The following is a 6,000-nucleotide window of genomic DNA, read 5'->3' as shown; positions in this document are numbered from 1 at the left end:
GAGAAATGACTGATTCTATAACTGGGGCTGGAAATATACAAGATGAGCCCGAAGCATCTTAGAGTGCCAGAAAGTATGGATGTACCAAAAAGAGATAGAGAGAGAAGAAAGGAAGGAGGGAAGGAAGGAGGGAAGGAGGGAAGGAGGGAGGGAGGGAGGGAGGGAGGGAAGGAAAGAAGGAAGGAAGGAAGGAGGGAAGGAGAGAAGGAGGGAAGGAGGGAAGGAGGGAGGGAGGGAGGGAGGGAGGGAGGGAGGGAGAGAAGGAAGGAAGGAAAGAAGGAAGGAAGGAAGGAAGGAAGGAAGGAAGGAAGGAAGGAAGGAAGGAAGGAAGGAAGGAAGGGAGGAAGGAAAAAGGGAAGTGAGGAAGGGAGGGAGTGAGGAAAAGAAAAAGAAAGAAAGAGAGATCGAGGAAAGGGGAAGTGAGGAAGGGAGGGAGAAAAAGAAAGAAAAAGAAAGAGAGAGAGACAAAGAAAGAAAGAAAGAAGGAAAGAAAGAAGGAAAGAAAGAAAGAAAGAGAAAGAAAGAAAAGAAAAGAAAAAGAAAGGAAGGAAGGAACAAACAAAGAGAAAGAGAGAGAGAAAGAGAGAAAGAAAAAGAGTGGAAGAGAGAGAGGGAGGGAGGGAGGGATGGGGGAAACACGCACAATGAGGAAGTATATCAAATGGATACAGGAAGTAACTGAAGTGTTCCTAATAGCCAAGGAAGAAAAATCATGAGCAACAAAATAAAGTCATACTGGATCATAACCCAAAGAAATTAAAACTTATAAAATAAATACCTGCAAGTCCGTACTGCTATATAAATAAATAAATAGGAGAGAGGAGTTAAACCTCCCAGGCAGAAAAAGTCTAAACAGTTCACATAGATCCTTTAGCCATGGAGAAGGAAGAGCCAGAATCCCCTCTCCTTAGAGGATGGTTACGCACAGTGACTTTCTTCTAAAGAGTCTAATATCAAAAGGGAGTTAAAAAAAGAACAAAGAAGGAGGGAAGGAGGACAAACCTGTTAAGGTGGACAAACCTGACAAGCACTGCTGCAGCCAGGTGGTCAAAGTCACCATCAGGGACAGGTCATGCTGATGGTGCCTACCCTTGATTTGATAAAAGCAGAACTTCACCTCCGTGGTCTTCCTCCCTAATCTCAATCCAGCGATAAGAAGAAGAATCAGACAACCCTGATGGAGGTGCGTTCTACAAAATATCTGGCCAGTCAAACCTGGTCATCAAAACGCAGAACTGTCAAGGTCATCAAAAACCATGAGAGTCAGAGAAAAGCGACGTAGCCCATGAGGGCCTAAGGAGACATGATCGCTGAAGGTGATGTGGGATCCCAGATGGGATCCTGAAACAGAATAAGGACATTCGGTAAGAACTAAAATAATATTTGAACTTCTATAAATAATATGCATCAGTATTGGTCCATTAATTGTGGCAAACGTGCCATATTAATGCAAAGTGCTAGCAACAGGGAAAACTGGGATCGGGTATATGGGACTTTTTTGGACCATTTTCACAATTCTCTGTAAATCTAAAACTCTTCTGAAAATAGAGATTATTCTTTAAAAGTGTCTGGAGGATGTGCACAAGCGTATGGAAACAGAAGGGCTACAGGTAAAACATCCTGACACCTGGAAAATCTCCTTCCATTTTTGCTCCCCGCTGTGACTATCTTACACCGCTCCCATTAAAGTCTGAACAATGTTACCAACCTAGAAACTGAATTGGCATACACGTGTAATGTCGAAGCTGGGAGGGACTATGGTGGCCATCCAGCCCGCTGCTTTCAACTGCACTTGAGGAAAATCGGATCCAAAGACCGGAAGCAAATGGCCAATGAATGTTTCAGTTCAGCGCCCAGGGGTAGAGCTAAAATCCTCAGAGCCCTGGAAGGGTGACAGACAGCAATGTCAGCCAGTCCTCAGAACAGCCCACTCTGCAGAGGGAACCGAGGCTCACTAGGGCCAAGAGCCTTCTTCCCAGCCACAGCGCTGGCAAGCCGAAAAGCAGAGAGCCAGGCTCAGGTCTCCTTTCCAACTTCACAGAAGCGCGACCTCCCTACCACCACTAACCCTCACGCCCTCAACACCGTCCCATGGCCAGTCACTGTCCCATTTCCTCCCACAGCAGCAGAGGGCGGGGCTGAAGACTCAGATAAGACACAACTCAGGAAGGATGGCACTTAGATTGGCTTCTCTTTTTTTTTTTCTTGATTCTGTCTTTATGAAACTTTTCTTTAACCCAACATTGTTTAAGGTCCTGAGTTGATTTCTTGTGAGCTTGAAGCCAGGGTACCCATGCTCTGCAAAAGCAAAAAGATGCCCATATGAGTCCTTGAGGCTCAATGTTGTCATGCAGTGCATGGTCAGGCCAAGGTCCTAATTTCAAGGTTTTATTTTTGGAGGGAAAAAAAAAAATCCGCAGGATTCGGGATACCCTCTATCCCACAATGAGCATGCCCCCATTGCAACCAGTTCTGGAAGGGCGACAAAACTGAAAAGGAAGCAGTTCCAAACAGAAGGACACAAATTACCAGCAGAGCCATTATGACTCACAGCAACTCAGGCCGAGGGTTCATGCAGTGCAGGGTTTCTGAAACCCGGGCTCTACCTGGGAAGGAGGGAGAGAAAGAGTTCTGGATGCTGGGTAGGGGTTCTCTTATTTGCTTCCTTACAAATCTAGAAGAAAACCTGCAGGATCAGGAGCTTTTCCAAGCTCCTGAAATAAACCTGGATCCCAAGAGGAATAGAAAGGGGAAGGGTGAGGGCGGGAGAGGACTCGGAGGGCAAGCTCAGAGGTCCTTGAGGGAGGGAAGAAGAGGTGTCTGCTTTCAGGGAATGGCGATGAGAGGCATGTTGGGATGGAGATGCCCAAATGTGTAGCACTTACACCCATTTAGCAAATGGCCCTCTCATTAGTAAAAGCTTCTAAACATTAGCCTTAAGTTTAAAAAAAATTTTTTTTGAAATTATGCAAAAGCCCAGAGCACCAGTATGTGCTTCACACACGTTCCGTGGGAAGATTCCTTCATTTGCAAACTTGTATATTACATAATCATCTCCATTTCCTCACAGGTTGTGAAGAGTAAATGAGATAATATAATGTAAAGTGCTTGGAACATCATGAATAAGACACCTGAGCTCTTACTATTTTTACCATGATTACTGGTAGATTACAAGTGGTCTCTTCATAGCCATCATGACTACCGCCAGTACTAACACGGCTATCACCACAAACACTGCTACTGCTATAAGGACAGTACTTTACTAGTGCTTAATAGTGTCTATCATCATTCTCAATGCTTAGCATATTTCAGGAGGAAAACTGATGAATGGACTGATATAACCCACAATTAAGGAAATGAACAAAGAAATGGATACATTCCTGTAACGTGGTGAGCGTATCTTTTTTTTTTTTTTTTTTGAGACAGGGTTTCACTCTTGTTACCCAGGCTGGAGTGCAATGGCGCGATCTCGGCTCACCGCAACCTCCGCCTCCTGGGTTCAGGCAATTCTCCTGCCTCAGCCTCCTGAGTAGCTGGGGTTACAGGCACGCGCCACCACGTGAGTGTATCTTAAAAGGAAAGAGGTCGAATAGGTTGCAAAGAGGAAACCAGGAGTCAAGGGCTGTCTCTAGTGCCAGGAACTGGGTGCTGTGAACCCAGGAGTATTAAATAAGTACCTAACTGATGTCTGAGCAAGGAAGAAACAAAGAATGACAACAGTCAATTGGGCTCAGCTTAGACAAACCCTCAAAGTCAGGACACAGACAGAACAGGACAAGCGTGACACTTACAGTCACTTGATTCTGGATCCTTGTTTTAAAGACGGGGCTGTGAAGGGTCAAAGGGGTCAGCTGGGCTCAGTACTCAAAGGGCAGCTGTGGGCCAAGGCAATTGAACAAGGCTGGTGGGCGGAGCTGCATGCTACCCAGTAAATATGGGTGTTTGCATAGACTGTGTCTCTGCAGGGCGATGGTTAATTTTATGTGTCAACTTAACAGGGCCACAGGGTACCCAGAGGGCTGGCTAAACGGCATGTCTGAGTGTGTCCAGATGAGACTATCACTTGAACCAGGAGCCTGAGAGAGTAAAGGAGATGGTCCTCTCCAATGTAGAGTGAGCCCATTCAGCCCACTGAGGGCCTGAATAAAACCTAAAGGCGCAGGAAGGTTGAATTTCATCTCTACCTGATCACTTGTTCTGGGACATTAATCTTCTCCTGCCCTTGGCATTCCTGGTTCTCAGGCCTTCAGATCCAGACTGGAATCTACACTCGGGGCTCTCCAGCCCTTTCCCTTCCTGCGACAACAGCAGCTGTCCTAGCTCTCCAGCAGGCAGGTGGCAAATCGCAGGACCTCTTAGCTCCACAACTGCATGAGTCAATACCTTATCATAAATAAATCTCCTAGATATAGACATAAACATCAAGGTAGATATCGATATAGACATAAATATGCATCTATCTTCATCTCCTATTGGTCCCGTTTCTCTGGAAAACCCTGACTAATACAACAGTATATTTTGAAAACTTTAAAGAAGGACAGAGATCTGTTTTGTCCACTCTGTTGGCTCCTCAGAGCCTATCTCAGCACCTGACTCATAGCAGGAAAGTGGACAAGGGCAGAGAGGACAGGAGGGAGTGGCTACCTCCTGCCAGTCACCACACAAGGTGCCAGGGAGGTGGGTTCAGTGAGACCCAGGGCTCTGCGCCCAGGAAAAGCTGAACAAACCATGTTCCCAGGTGAGATCCCCAAACACCGCTCCCTATCATCGGATCCCTTCCTACAAAAGGCGCTCTAGAGAGAAAGATCCGCATCTTCAGAAGAAACAGAACTGAAAGAGGGGGCCGGGAGTGGGCAGAGAACAACGGTGATGGAGAAGGGGTGAGGAGCAGTGCGAGAGTGCGGGGGACGTGCTGGGAGAACAGGTGGACACGTGGCAGGTTTAAGGGATTCAGAAGACTCATGTTCTGACTTGAGAGCCACCATCCACAAGCAGGGGAGATCTCGAGCGATGCAATTGCTCCCAGCCTCAAGTCCGTTCATCTGTGAAATTCTGGGATCCATGAAGCTGGCTTCACTCCCTGTGATTTCCTTCAGAGCAAGCACAGTGGCTCTGTTCCTTTATTTCAGGCACCCTGCAGAGCGGCACACTGCAGGTTCTCCTTCGATATTAGTGCAATAAAAGAAAGGAGAAAGGATGAGAAATCACTTTATAAATGGTAAAGTCCTAGGCAGAGGACAGGGCTGGCTTTGTTTCTCGAGGCAGACTGGGGAGCTTCTGAAGGGGGGGTACTTCCTTCATCACTTTACCAATCCAGCCCCAAGTCAGTGTCCTGAATTCAGTCAACCCAAGAAAACATCCTCCAAGCATGCATGTCCTCTGTGCTGTCAAAATGCCAAAAGCTGGAAGCAGACAGAGAACAAGACCCAGGCCCTGCAATCCAGGGGAGGAGAGCTGCTGTTCAGGAAATCGGAACGCTGCTTCTGGAGACAGAATAAATCCCCTCGCGGAGATGATCAGAATTGACCTTTCCAAAGCCCGGCCCTTCCTCAAACCACAGTGATAATCATCACCCATAGTGACAGCTGCAGTGGGTGGTCACCCATGTGGCCAGCTGCTAGGCGAGCTGGACTGAAAAAGACTCAGAAAATCTTTCGTTTTCAGGGGCTGGCGCAGCCACGGTTCCCCACCTGGGCCTTGCCCATTGTAGGCATCACGGAGGAAGCTCCATGTCTGTGGGTGTGACGGTATGTGATCAGTGAAAGATGTTATCAGAAGAAATAAAATTAAGCACATTTTCCCCTAGACATACTAATCCTTCCTGTGCAATTGCCCTCATGTTTTGACATTAATTGAACTCTGTCTTTACTACTAAAAATAAACTGCAGGGCAATTGCAATGCACCAAAAACCTCAATACGAAACCACAAGAAACAGTAATAGAGAAATGGGCCACTACCAGAGGTGTTTTGAGAAGATGTCTCTGTTTCAAAAGCAGAGT

General features: G+C 46.7%; 1 long non-coding RNA gene across 1 annotated transcript in view; it reads right to left on the bottom strand.

The window, feature by feature from the left end:
* Positions 1-6,000, bottom strand: part of LOC116529120 — a 370,222-nt gene that overhangs the window by 224,281 nt on the left and 139,941 nt on the right. The window lies entirely within an intron of this gene.

The sequence above is a fragment of the Sapajus apella genome, unplaced genomic scaffold, assembly GCF_009761245.1.
Source record: "Sapajus apella isolate SASKATOON/1434 unplaced genomic scaffold, GSC_monkey_1.0 scaffold3, whole genome shotgun sequence".
Taxonomy (NCBI): domain Eukaryota; kingdom Metazoa; phylum Chordata; class Mammalia; order Primates; family Cebidae; genus Sapajus; species Sapajus apella.
The sequence above is the reverse complement of the archived record's forward strand: the minus strand, read 5'-3'. Positions and strand labels throughout refer to the sequence as shown.